The sequence below is a fragment of the Xenopus tropicalis genome, chromosome 2 (assembly GCF_000004195.4).
Source record: "Xenopus tropicalis strain Nigerian chromosome 2, UCB_Xtro_10.0, whole genome shotgun sequence".
Lineage (NCBI taxonomy): Eukaryota > Metazoa > Chordata > Amphibia > Anura > Pipidae > Xenopus > Xenopus tropicalis.
In genome coordinates, this window is record NC_030678.2 from 27,313,956 (window position 1) to 27,328,510 (window position 14,555).

Here is a 14,555-nt window from a genome sequence, read left to right on the forward strand (position 1 = left end):
AAAATATATAAAGTCCTTCTGTTACTGTTGAATTTATTTTTTTGCAAAACAAAAGCAGATCAAATCAAAGAAGATAATGTGCTGTTTTTTCTGCAGCAGAAATGGTTTCCAATGCTGATTTTACCTACTAACATAAACCCGTAGATCCGATCTTGTGGTGAATTCCTTTGCTCAAGCTCGTTTCTATGGGTCTGTGTCATTATGGATCCGGAACTACATTCTACAATGCGTTATGTAATCATTGGGCTTAAGTAAGGTTTTTTTTAAATGCTGCAGATTTGGTGATATATTAGGATATTTATGGGCAGAAATTATTCACTTATGTGCAGTAATATTTCTTAGTATATTAAAAAAAATATATATATAATTTTTTAAATTAAAATTAGTGGTATTAAGTTCTGCTGCATTGCATTTGCCAACTGGCAAGTTCAAATTAAAGAATGGTAAAGAGGTGATTTTTTTCCTTCCTAAGGTTATAACATACATATAGTAACACTAAAGCCTTGTATTTTTCTTTGTTTCTGTCTTTCAAGAATATTTACAGAAAAAAAATCTAAAAAAAAAAGAGGAATTACATTTCATTTTTCCATTTTTTTGTTAGTTATGAAATGACTAAAATGTGTTAATTTGCATTATCAGGGGAAAAAAGGGCAATGCCGCCAGAAAACATTTGCACCTATTTGTTGCCCATATAATACATTTGAAAAACGAAAAATAACATAGAAAATCTGGAATTTTTATACCATTTTTGTTTACATTGGAATTTTTTTCTGAGTTTATGGGGAAGAAATGAAGACCTGGACTACACTGGAAATGTGTGCATCCAGGTTGAGGTAGTAGGTTGTATGGTTTAGAATGACACCCTGGGAGTTAACTGTACAACCTTCTAGCTTTCCTTGGAGCTCACTTGAACCATCGAAGAATCATCATCTCCTGGGATGAAAGATCTGTCCAAACTATACATTAGAGTTTTTGGCTTTTATATAGCAACACTGTATTGTTTTTTGTTTTTTTTAAGTTCTGACGTAAAGTGAGAAATTCAAATAGAAAAGAATAAACTACATTGGGGTTTTTTTTTTTTGTGGCAAAACATCGTTCCTTCGGAAGCACCTGAAGCCAATTTAAGAAATATATTTGAAAAAAATTATATTCTGAACTACAGTATTTTAAACTGTACAAATAGGAATATGCGTAAAAACAGATATGCTTTATATTATATAGTATTCAATAATGCTGAAGTTATCGTAGTTACAAACATTTGGCAGTTGTGGGATAATATTATGAGTACCTAAAACAGTAGAGGGAAGGTTAATTGAGTGAAATACAATAAATATATTCAGTTCATATGAGGCAGTTGAAATGCCTCCAACTACCAGTTTTAAAGGGTAACATGCCCAAAAAGAAATTATTTTAGTGCAAAATAAGAGAGAGACACTTTTCAGATTCTTTGGTGGGTCAAAAAAAAAACCTTACTAGTTTTATTTGTTGAGTTCGAGAATTATTACACAATCTTTTCGGAAGGACCCCAGTCATCAGGTGAACATGTAGACATGTAATCACCAGTATTTCATAGCAAATGTGATCAGTGTGCATAAGAAAGCATTGTATTGCAGGGGGAAGAATTTGCCATATTTTCTGTCTCACTTTATAAAGTTGTTTCATGCAGTCGCCCAGTAAACAAAAGTTGCCGACCGGGCTCCCTATTCTGCGATGGTGGTGTGTGTGTAATGATGGTAAAAACAGCACCAAATATTTAAGTGGGGGTGGGTTGTGGAATGAGGCAGTCACCAAATATTACAAGAAAACCAAAAAGATTGACCTGATTGATCTTCTGTGCTTTTCCTTCCCAAGTAATGCACAGAGACACAATGAAAAGGAAAATTGGTCAGATAAAGGAGTATTTAGAATTTGAGTAGTAGAGCATCAAGGGTTGCTGTACATGGGGGAAACACATTTCATGAGAAACATGAAAAATTCTAGATTAACTGAAGACTTGTGGACAGTGTAGAGCAGGGATCCCAAACCTTTTCTATTCCTGAGCCACATTCAAATGTAAAAAGAATTGGGGAGCAACACAGGCATGCAAAAGGTTCCAGGGGGTGCCAAATATAGGCTGTGATTGGCTATTGGTAGCAGCTATGTGGACTTATAGTCTATCAGAGGCTCTGTTTGTTAGTACACATGGTTTTGATGCAACTAAAGCTTTCCTTCAAGACAGGAATTCAAAAATAAGTACCTGCTGGCCATCTGTAAGGCAGAGGTATGGTGGCTTTATGTTCTTAGTGCTGGCTTTAGAGAAGATGGGGGTCTGGGTACTACAGACATAAGGCATGTCTGACCTGTGATTGTCAACACACAGAGAGGAAGGATGTTAAACATTATAAATCCTTTTATAGAACACCCATCCCTGAAAACATCTAGGTACTATTATAAAATATTTACTAATGAAGTGGAACCTGCAAAAAAAACTAAAAAGTTCACTGTTTTTACCTATAATAGTTACATATAGTTACATAGTTACATAGGGTTGAAAAAAGACCAGAGTCCATTAAGTTCAACCCATCCAAGTAAACCCAGCACACACAACCTATACTAATACAACATTCTTCCCAGAGTTTCAGTATGATTGCACTTGCTAAAATTAGCACTAAAATGTTGTGTAAGTAAAAGGGGGATTCAGTTGGTGCTACATGGAGCCCTGTATGTATAACCTGGCCAAAGCAGGTGTAAGGTACAGGGCTCTGATATAACCGACCATGCAGCTCCTTATACCTCATGTACCAAAGTAGCTGCAGAAAACTGGCACAAAGCACTAGTATAGATTAGTACAAGTCTTTTCATAGCTCTGTCCTTTATTTTAGCTCCCATGGTGCTAAGGTCCCAGGGAAAATGCCATCTCTGCTTTAACCCAAGAGTAACTAAAAAACATTTTTTATTGTTATTATTATTATTACTACCATGAGATGCATGTATTTAATCACCACTACAGTGATCCCCAACTAGTGGCTCGTGGGCATCATGTTGCTAAATACCCCCTTTGATATTGCTCCGAGTGGTATTAAAGAAGGTGCTGTTTTTTCAATTTCTGGCTTGGAGGGAAGTTTTGGAAGCACAGAGACACAGTTTTACTCCAAGCAGCGCCTCCTGCAGGCCAGCAGTCACATGGGGCTACCAAATAGCCAATCACAGCCCTTATTTGGCATCCTGAAGGAACGTTTTGTGGCTCCCCAACACTTTTTTCACACTTAAAAAAGGTTGGGGATCCCTGCACTACCCTGCACTATGATATAAACCCTGCTAAAAGTATTTGCAACATATCTGAAAAAGAGGGGATGTTTGGCTGAATATCAGGTTATGGGTGAGGTTCCTCTCTTCCGCTATGATCTTCTCACTGAGGATTCTTTTTGTTCAGCTCCAAGTATCGTTAAAACGAATTTCAGGCTAAAATGACAGATGTTAACTTGCTGAACATTATGTCCTGGCACACACAATATTTTTTGGTGCAGTGCAATGGTTTATAGGCATAAATGTAAACAAGATTCATAAACTCACTATCTATGCAAACATAGACCTTATGGTGGAGAATATTTATTTTATTGCTATTAATTTAGAGTGGAGAATATTTATTTTATTGCTATTAATTTATTTTTATACATTTTATATTTTTATAAGTATGCCCATTTACTGTTATGTATGCTGTTAGATAGCCAATAATGTTGTTTATATACTTACACTATATACATATAAACACAATTCTAAAGCTAGTTTTTATTTCTTTTTTTGTTTTTTTTTTATTACAAAGATTAAAACATGACATGTTTACCACTAGGAGATATTATAAGTAGTTGGATTCCTTCACTCTCATGAAACTCTCTGCCAACCTACACCAACCCGCCCCACCCCACCCCACGTACCACATTGTATTGCGTTCCTCTTGCGGCTGGAATTGGGGTTGGGGGGCACAAAAGTACTTGGTGGATAGCGGGCCTGGGTTGATGGGGCCCACAAGGGCAGTGGCCCCCCAGGTTTATTTCCCAGTGTCCCGCTGGCCCAGTCCAACCATGATTATAGGAGATATATATAATATAGCTATATTTAATAACATTACAAATATCTAAATCTATATGATTTTTGTAAGCAAATGGTGGGTTTTTTTATAGATCAAAGAAAGTTTACATTTTTTTCAATTATTATTTTATTTGTTGGCACTTATGTTATTTAAATTACAAGAAATTCCTCATTCAGGCACACTAATTTATTTTATATGGAATGCTGAGGACTACTGGGAAATATGAAGGATACTTGGACCATAAAAAAAGTTGAAAACTGCATGCATAAACTACTTGTATAAACCTTTTCCTCACAGCTTATGTCCTGCAATGTATGCGCTTATTCTCCATCTAACGCCCATTATTTTTCTACATCTGCCCATTTCAAGAATTTTAGTTGAGCTTTATATAATATACATTTATGGGTTGTAAAAAAATGAATACGTTGATGAACGTGATGATACGTTATCAGAAGGAGAAGAAAATTCTCTTAAAAATGCTCAACAGTCAACACTTTTAAAGACACTTTGCCATTTGGGGTGAATCCAACCTCTCCTGCCGCCCAGCTGGTTGTGTTGGTAGGGGCAGTATTTCCACATCATCCCTTCCAATTTTGAAAATGAAATGTTTCCATGAATATGCATTGGAAATAAATGTATAAGGAGCTTTTCCAACATTCAGAGGCCTATTTACAAATTTTCGATTAGATAAAATTCGGATTAGATAAGATAATTTCTGATGATCGGAAATGTCACAAAATACTTGTGAAAAAATCGGAATAGTCACAATAATATCGTATTGGCGATCCGAAAGTCACAAAATGTTCGTATCCGAATGATCGTAAACGGCAGGAAAACCTTTCTGACTTTGATCCTTCTGTGCATGAATTTGGAAGCCTCCCATAGGAATCAATGGCACTCTGCAGCTCCAACCTGGCCCAAGGAAAGTCTCCCATAGGGCTCAATGGCACTCTGCAGCTCCAACCCGGCCCAAGGAAAGTCACCCATAGGGCTCAATGGCACTCTGCAGCTCCAACCCGGCCCAAGGAAAGTCACCCATAGGGCTCAATGGCACTCTGCAGCTCCAACCTGGCCCAAGGAAAGTCTCCCATAGGGCTCAATAGCACTCTGCAGCTCCAACCCGGCCCAAGGAAAGTCTCCCATAGGGCTCAATGGCACTCTGCAGCTCCAACCTGGCCCAAGGAAAGTCTCCCATAGGGCTCAATGGCACTCTGCAGCTCCAACCCGGCCCAAGGAAAGTCTCCCATAGGACTCAATGGCACTCTGCAGCTCCAACCTGGCCCAAGGAAAGTCTCCCATAGGGCTCAATGGCACTCTGCAGCTCCAACCCGGCCCAAGGAAAGTCTCCCATAGGGCTCAATGGCACTCTGCAGCTCCAACCCGGCCCAAGGAAAGTCTCCCATAGGACTCAATGGCACTCTGCAGCTCCAACCTGGCCCAAGGAAAGTCTCCCATAGGGCTCAATGGCACTCTGCAGCTCCAACCTGGCCCAAGGAAAGTCTCCCATAGGGCTCAATGGCACTCTGCAGCTCCAACCTGGCCCAAGGAAAGTCTCCCATAGGGCTCAATGGCACTCTGCAGCTCCAACCCGGCCCAAGGAAAGTCTCCCATAGGGCTCAATGGCACTCTGCAGCTCCAACCTGGCCCAAGGAAAGTCTCCCATAGGGCTCAATGGCACTCTGCAGCTCCAACCCGGCCCAAGGAAAGTCTCCCATAGGGCTCAATGGCACTCTGCAGCTCCAACCCGGCCCAAGGAAAGTCTCCCATAGGGCTCAATGGCACTCTGCAGCTCCAACCCGGCCCAAGGAAAGTCTCCCATAGGGCTCAATGGCACTCTGCAGCTCCAACCCGGCCCAAGGAAAGTCTCCCATAGGGCTCAATGGCACTCTGCAGCTCCAACCCGGCCCAAGGAAAGTCTCCCATAGGGCTCAATGGCACTCTGCAGCTCCAACCCGGCCCAAGGAAAGTCTCCCATAGGGCTCAATGGCACTCTGCAGCTCCAACCCGGCCCAAGGAAAGTCTCCCATAGGGCTCAATGGCACTCTGCAGCTCCAACCTGGCCCAAGGAAAGTCACGATACCGAAGCTTGAATGATTCTGTAACTTTCGTACTCGTTGCAACAATATGATTTTGTCAAGTAAGGTTTGATACACAGTACGAAAAAGTCGCGCAAATTAGCCAAAAGATCAGCGAAAATATGCAAGGTACAAAAACTTAGAAAAAATACAATTTTTTTATTTGGAAGCAATCGTACTTTGATAAATGGGCCCCTATGTGTATTATTTTTTCCTTGATTATGTTTATTTACATCCTTGAGCACTACTATATTTAAATGGATGAAAAGGATGCAACAGAATATTCACATATTTTCATGAGAAATAAATCTTGCATGCAAGCAAAAGTAACATTCCCTTGATTTTCAATGAGGCTGAAAAACTCTAATGTCTCAGTAAACTGGGGAAATAAATAAAGTTAGGAGACAATTCCCATTAGCTTCAATGGAAACTCACCACCTTTTACTTCTGTAATAAAAATCCCTATTATCTGAGGTTTCAAAAAATACACATATTTTAGTTTTTTCACAACATATTTTCTTAAACCGAGAAAAACAACCCAACTCGATTTTTGATAAATAACCCCTGTAGTTTTACTAAATGATTTCAAATACAACTGAGACTATTGCAAATGAATTGACATTTTACTATTGAGTGAATGCTCCATGAAATTCTAATAAAACTGTTCCAAAATCTACATTCAGAATCTAATTACTATAGTAAACATTCCATATTTATTAAAATTCAAACTGGAGAATCCTGATGGATTCACAGCAGCTTGAATTTTATAACTGATTTTAACACTTTCCTGAAAGGAAAACTTTTCCAACAAGTTGGCACTTTTTGGCTTTATTTAATGTATTAGTTTATAAAAATAAATTTGACTGCTTGAGGCAGTCCTTTCCAAAAGAAATAATACTGATTCAGTCCCTACAAACGAAATAATACTGGGGGTCATTTATCAACACTGGCAAATTTGGCCATGGGCAGTAAACTATGGCAACTAGTGATGAGCGAATCTGTTCCGTTTCGCTTCGCCTAAAAATTCGCGAATCTTTCAAAAGATCCGCGAAACGGCGAAAAATTTGCGAAACAGCGAAAATGTCGTGCAACAAAAAAAATGTCGCCCGAGGCTATTATTTTGTTGCGTGGCTATTGTTTCGTCGCCTGCGGCTATTGTTTCGTCGCCCGCGGCTATTGTTTCGTCGCCCACGGCTATTGTTTTGTCGCGTGGCTATTGTTTCGTCGCCCGTGGCTATTATTTTGTCGCGCAGCTACTGTTTCGTCGCCCGTGGCTATTATTTTGTCGCGCGGCTGTTGTTTTGTCGGCCGTGGCTATTATTTTGTCGCGCGGCTATTGTTTCATCGCCCGCGGCTATTATTTTGTCGCACGGCAATTGTTTCGTCGCTCGCGGCTATTATTTTGTCGCACGGCTATTATTTCGTCGCCCGCAGCTATTATTTTGTCGTGCGGCTATTGTTTAGTCGCCCGCCGCTATTATTTTGTCGCGCGGCTATTGTTTTGTCGCCCGCGGCTATTATTTTGTCGCCCGCGACTATTCTTTTTTTACGCCGGCAAATTTTTGAATTTTTTCCGCGGCGAAATTTTTCATCCGTTTCGCGAAACAATCCGCCAATGGCGAAACGCGGAAATTCGCTGCGAATCCATGCCTGGCGAAACTTTTCGCCCATCACTAATGGCAACCAATCATACTGTTGCATTCATTGTTCTACATGCAGCTGACTGAAAAAAGCCAATCACTGATTGGTTGCTCTGGATAACTGTCCATGGGCAATTTTGCCCAGTTTTGATAAATGAGTCCCACTGAGGCAGGGTGTTTATGCAGAAATGATTCAAAAATCATATTTTTTAAGTGTTAATTGTTGTTGCACTTGTGACAAGATATAATAATTCTGCCCCATTTATGATCAAATTTGTATAAAAATGGGTTTGTCAACAGGCCTTATTTGATGACTTTATATAAGCAATACAATCTCTTACCTTCATTAGTTCATGTTGGACAAAGATCATAGCTAAAATATTGTTTTCTGCCCAAAAGGTTGCACATTTCAAAGCAAATTATGCTTTTCCAAATGCTCAAAAGCTATGGGAAAGGTAGGAATAATTAGGCTTTAGTTGTGCCAACTGAAATAGTTAAGCCAAAAAGACCCTAATAATTTTAAAAAGTCAGGAGTCTCTGGCGTGAAGCAGAAAGTACACTAAATCCATATTTGGATGAGATACAAGACCCTGCATACTGTAATAACTGATGCATTTGCTCAACGCTCAGAATATCCTCGCTCTTTCTTATATTGAAGCCCAGCAGCACAAACCTGGGGGCTGATTCTCTGTGAGAAGCGAATGCAAAAGAAGTGTTGGTAACTCATAATAACACATCATAGGAAATATTAGTATTAAGTAAATATATTTTAGCAACACCTAGGGGCTGATTTACTAACCCACGAATCCGACCCGAATTGGAAAAGTTCCGACTTGAAAACGAATATTTTGCGACTTTTTCGTATGTTTTGCGATTTTTTCGGATTCTGTACGAATTTTTCGGATCCAATACGATTTTAGCGTAAAAACGCGAGTTTTTCGTATCCATTACGAAAGTTGCGTAAAAAGTTGCGCATTTTGCGTAGCGTTAAAACTTACGCGAAAAGTTGCGCATTTTTCGTAGCGTTAAAACTTACGCGAAAAGTTGCGCATTTTTCGTAGCGTTAAAACTTAACGCTACGAAAAATGCGCAACTTTTCGCGTAAGTTTTAACGCTACGCAAAATGCGCAACTTTTTACGCAACTTTCGTAATGGATAGGAAAACTCGCGTTTTTACGCAAAAATCGTATTGGATCCGAAAAATTCGTAAAGAATCCGAAAAAATCGCAAAGTACCGATCATTACGAAAAAAACGCAATCGGACTCCATTCGACCCGTTCGTGGGTAAGTAAATCAGCCCCCTATTGTCCAACTGAAACTCCTTTCTGCAATACATAGTCAGTAGTACAATCCATTGCTTTATCCTAGTTACATAAGTTGTGGTATATACAAGGGTTCATTTCAATCTACTCACTTTCTATGTATACTAAGGCCCATTTACTAAACTGGTGTTGGTGATGTTTGGATACAAAAACCCTCAATGTTGCATTTTATCCAAAAATTCTGGCAGGTAACCGCAATGCAGTGAGCTCAGCAATGTATGTAATCAATTTGAGTTTGAATTTATGTGATTGATTTATCAAAGATTGTTATGGATTGATGAGTAAAGTTCAGATGAACAGGTAATATAAATTTAGAACAAAACAATAATGTATCACCCATAATCTACTATGGGATTAAAAAATAAAGAGCCAACAAAGATTGGATTGAAGGATTTGTCTGTTACTGAGCGTAAATCCTTACATGCACAAGGTGGGTTCCATATATGCTAGGTTCCTTATCTTATAGGTTATTGCCAGTGTTGGACTGGGGTGCCAAGGGCCCACCAGAAAATCCTTAGACCTTAGGCCCACTCTCCCCTTCTCTGTTCACTCACTTTCTTTAATCTCTTAATTACTTCTTTTTACATACTATTATCTATTTTTTACTCAATTTCTTCAGTTTCTTTTCATATAGAATTGAGTAATGGCCATGGTATAGGCATACAAGGCAAATGGTTGGTTGAGCAGGAGGGCCCACTGACACCTGGGCCCACCGTGAGTTTTCCTGGTATCCTGGTGGGCCAGTCCGACACTGGTTATTGCAATAAAAGGTACACTATTTGGACCAGGTCTAGTTACCCATAGCAAACAATCATATGTTTGCTTTGTAACAGTTGTTATGGGTTACAAGAACCATAGCAAACATATCCTACATTATCCCCTTTAGTCCTCTCTGTACCTCTGAGTATTATTCACATGCTTTTTAATGGTTTACGGATTTTAAAACATTGGACCTTAAAACTAAATTTGCCATTTCAGGGTCATGAAACACTTGCTTTATTCTTTTCTTATTCCTGTTACTTGTTCTACAAAGTTTATCTGTAAATATAAATAATCAGATACAGTGGTTATATTTAGTCAAATCTTTTGGCAATTATCTTGGCCTTTCAAGTAATTAACTCTTCATTTCCTATCTAATGTTTAGAAAATTCTATTTTATAATGATTTTTTTTGTCTAAATATAATGTCTTGATGGATATCATGTCATTATTACTGAAATGTATGGATATATGTTTTAAAAATTTGAATTATTTTAATAAAAGAAGTCTACGGGAGATGACTTTTCCGTAATTCTGACAACAGGTTCCCAGATAATGGATCCCATACCTGTAATCTTTACTGTGAGCCTAGAATGTTGCCTCTCAATGAATAATTGAATTCCGTTAGATTCTGAAAGGCTGCCTATTCATATGAATATATACATAGAGGCAAAGTTGAAATTTTTAAATATTTAAGTTTTTCTTGAAATAACTTAAAACATTCAAGAAACAACAGGCATGCAGTGAAATCACATTCTACCATTGATGTCGAAGCTCTAGTTGAAAAATAGCTGGAAACTTATATCCCTCTCGGCTTCTTTATCAACTCACCAGCTTTTAAATGGGAATTTTTATGGGTGTTTTGAGTTTTTTGCCATAATAAATCTCGAAAGTTCAGATGTAACAAACTCAAATTCATGGTTTTTGCTAGAAAACATAGAAATTGTGTTAAAAGCTGGAACTCAAGTGTCGATAAATTCACCCCACAGACTCCATCTTGTACCAAGTGGTTCAGCGAATAATTTGTTCTTTGATGCTTCCATTGTCTTCTGCCCCCTACCAAAACTTTTTGTTCCCTTTGAGTTTTTTTGTGTTTAATAAGTCTCACTTGTCACAAAACGTGACCCCTATATTTGCTATTGTGACCGATTTTTTCATTTTAACCCCAGAAATGTTTTACCATCCTTTTGCAATTTCCCTATTATTTATTAAAGCTTTCAAGCGTTCTTCTTTACATCTCTTTATTAGGCATATTATATTATAGTGAGGATCATTCATTATAAGAAACAGAAATGGAAGATATGTATCCACCCCCTTTGTGGTTGTTCTTATAGAACCTATGGGTGGGGGATGTTGAATGTATACAATCACTAGGGGAATGTAACACTTCAGCAATGAGAATTCTAATTGCTCTTTCTATTCTTTCTATTTGCTTTTCCCCAACTGGAGGACGTTTGCCAAGAGTTAGCCAGGAGGTTCTTTTGCTGTGTATTTTCAAAAAAGATATGGCTGTATCATATGTCTTGGCTGTAAACAATGAAGGTCGTTAAATGTAAGGGGTGGAATCATTTACCCTGTAAAACTTCGCCTGATATGGCCACCTATGTGCTGGAACATATCTAACTGATCCAATCATTTGATCGTCAGGCCAACAATCAGATCATATTAGTAGCCAATGCAGGTTGTCAGGAGAAGACCATATCAACAAGCTGATGTGTTCCTCACCCCGACAGAATTTTTAAACCTGTGCACTAGGCATCTGACCCATTTTCCGACAGATATCTGTCATGGAGGAAGTCTTACATGCATAAGTAGGTTGCCAAATAGGCCTGAAGGCCCAAATCAGCACCTTAAATCTGCCCATGTCTGACCAGCTTAACTCTCCTTGCCTGGTTTCTTTTTGGTCCACAATTACCCCCTTGCACATTAATGGGAGATAATGACAGATAAAAGGCTACTGTACTCGCGGCACCTCTCCTGGGTGTCAAAGGGATGCAGCCTGCTGGGAACCATGGGCATTTTTCTAAGTTTACCAGTGATGTTTATGTATGGTTGCTGTTTTGTTTGTTTGTTCTTTGGATTCCTGCTTAGGTCTAGACTTCAACTTGAATATTAATAGTTCCTTTGATTATCAAAGGAAAAATATCACAAAGATGTAACAGCCCATTCCAATTAATGTGGTGCATATTTCTGTCCTTCCCAGATAACAATATTTTCTTGAATGTGGAAATCCTTGCTTTTCTTACAGTGCGTAGCTATCTGCTCTGCTGCTGATTGTATATTTATATAATCTAGACTAGACAATACGCATTCAGTTTTGGGTTCATTGTTTTAAATGAAGTTTAGACAATGCTCATGCATGACTTAAGGTGGCCCTATACAGTAAGATTTGCTTGTTAGGTGAGCTTAACAAACAAGTGAATTTTTCTTCTGATTTTTGCCCAGATAACAATCCAGGAGGCCCATCGGGGGTGCCCATACACGAGCACATAAACTGCCAAATTTGTCTAAAGGACCCAAATTGGCAGCTGAAATCTGCCTGTGTATGGCCACCTTCAGGCAAGAGAGCCATAAAAATGAAGGCAACAGTTAAAAAACCCATACTGCTTGCTAAGTATGATGTAGAATCTCCAAAACTGCCCAATTGCCATTATGTGTAGAATCACTTCGATTACTTGAATTATTTGTGCAGATTCTGATTTGAATATAAATAAAACTGTTTAATTGTTATTTGTAATGCTAAATACTCAGTATCTCTGTATATGTATGCTTTACATTAAAATGGACAGTTAGGGGTCCATTCATTAAACCACATCATGATAATTTCTGATGTGCGAAAATGTCATGAAATTTTTTTTTTCGGTCATACGAAAATATCGTTCTGAAAGTCACAAAATTTTCGGACCCGAACGTTCGTAAACGGCAGGAAAACCTTTCTGGCTTTGAAACCTTCAATGTATGATTTTGGAAGCCTCCCATAGAACTACATGGCATTCTACAGATCCAACCTGTCCAAAAGATAGTCACCATACCAAAGCTTGAATGAATTCCAAAATGGTCATAATCATTGTGAAAAATACGACTTTTTCATGGAAGTTAACGAAAACCACGAAAAAGTAGTGGAATTTTAACGAAATTATCATGGACATTACGAAAAGTTCTATAAATTAGAAAAAATAAGACGTTTTCTCAAAAAATAATTTGTGGTTTTATGAATGGGCCCCTTTATGCTACACTGTATAGTTAATGGCTTTGGAAATTGCTATGATTCTGCTTTATACCAGTGTCTCTCTGACCATAATACAGGCGTAGGACCTGTTATCCAGATAACAAGGGATCTTTCCATAATTTGGATCTCTAATAGACTTTTTAAGTCTATTAAAACATAATTTAAACTTTAAATTAACCCCATAGGATTTGTTTGCATCCATTAAGGATTAATTATTGTATATCTTATTTGGGATCAAGTTCAAGGAACTGTTTTAAATTTACAGAGATATAAAGAGATATAGATAAAAGGAAATCACCTTTAAAAAATTTAATTATTTGATTAAAATAAAGTCTATGGGAGATGGCCTTCTCTTAATGCAGAGCTTTCTGGATAATAAGCTTTCCAGATAACAGATCCAATCCCATCAGATTTCCCATAATTCTGAAGAGACTCGCCTGGACTGTTTGTGCCTCATATATACAGTTTGCAAACATAGTGGAACAAGTCGAGCACTTTCTCATTAGAACGTATTGTGTTTTTGCCATGTTAATAACATAGTGGAGAAGTGAGTTGGCTGCTGGTTAAGCAAGGCGGAGAAGGGTCAATCTATTATACTTTTCAGCTAAACTGAGAGCTACTGGGATAAATCAAGCAGAATTTCTATCATAAAAAATGGTCTTCAGAAATGATTGCTGATTAAATATCAGAGTGCGAAGACCAGAACTATGTTGATTCTTATACCTCATTCCCTTGATGTTGGACTGGGCCTTTGTGATTTGATGTGATTATATGGTTCGCTCTCGGAGTAATCAATAGAAACAACTACAATAACAGAGAATACTTGTTAGTGTTACTCACTAGAGCAAATGTTTGTCACTCAAGCCTCAAAGACTCATATAAACGAATGATTCATGTCTACATGAAATAGCCTTTGGGCAGGCTTAATACAGAGGGAATTTAAAATCACTGCAAACCCTAATGTTGTATGCATGCCTAAAAACACTAAAGGATGTTGAGAAGAACTGTTCTGAAAATATCATTTACTTTAAAGTGTCTCTAACCAAATGTCATTCTTAAAATAGGTTGGTTGCGCAGGCAGTTCTGACTTCTTTGTGTTCTGTAGAGTGTCAGGAGCAGGACAGGAAGAATTCCCATAATCCAGAGCAGATACAATTCAAAGGCATGTGTAGAAGTCCTGTCTCCTGAGGTTCTGGAGAACACAGAAAGACTGGTTGCAGGCAGAGGTGTTAGACATATTGTCAGTTTCTATATAAATGCAAAGCCTATATTTATACTGTCAGGAATCCAAGGTTGCCGTTGTGCTAGAGGCGACTGCAACATTTTCATTTGGAAAAAAATATAGTTCCTTTTAAATACTCGATTATCTGTTACCTTCTAGGTAGAATGGCAAGGTATGGGTTGCTTCTACAGCCTGGTACAAAGTAAAGAAAAATGTACTCCAATCCCGCACACTATACAC

General features: G+C 38.3%; 1 long non-coding RNA gene and 2 other non-coding genes across 5 annotated transcripts in view; all 3 read left to right on the top strand.

The window, feature by feature from the left end:
- Nucleotides 1-14,555, top strand: part of LOC116408765 — a 220,437-nt gene that overhangs the window by 131,153 nt on the left and 74,729 nt on the right. The window lies entirely within an intron of this gene.
- Nucleotides 129-199, top strand: mir99 (microRNA mir-99). Its single transcript, NR_049565.1, has one exon. It is a non-coding gene; the product is annotated as a microRNA mir-99 (primary transcript).
- On the top strand, nt 815-908 carry mirlet7c (microRNA let-7c). The gene has a single exon (NR_049630.1). It is a non-coding gene; the product is annotated as a microRNA let-7c (primary transcript).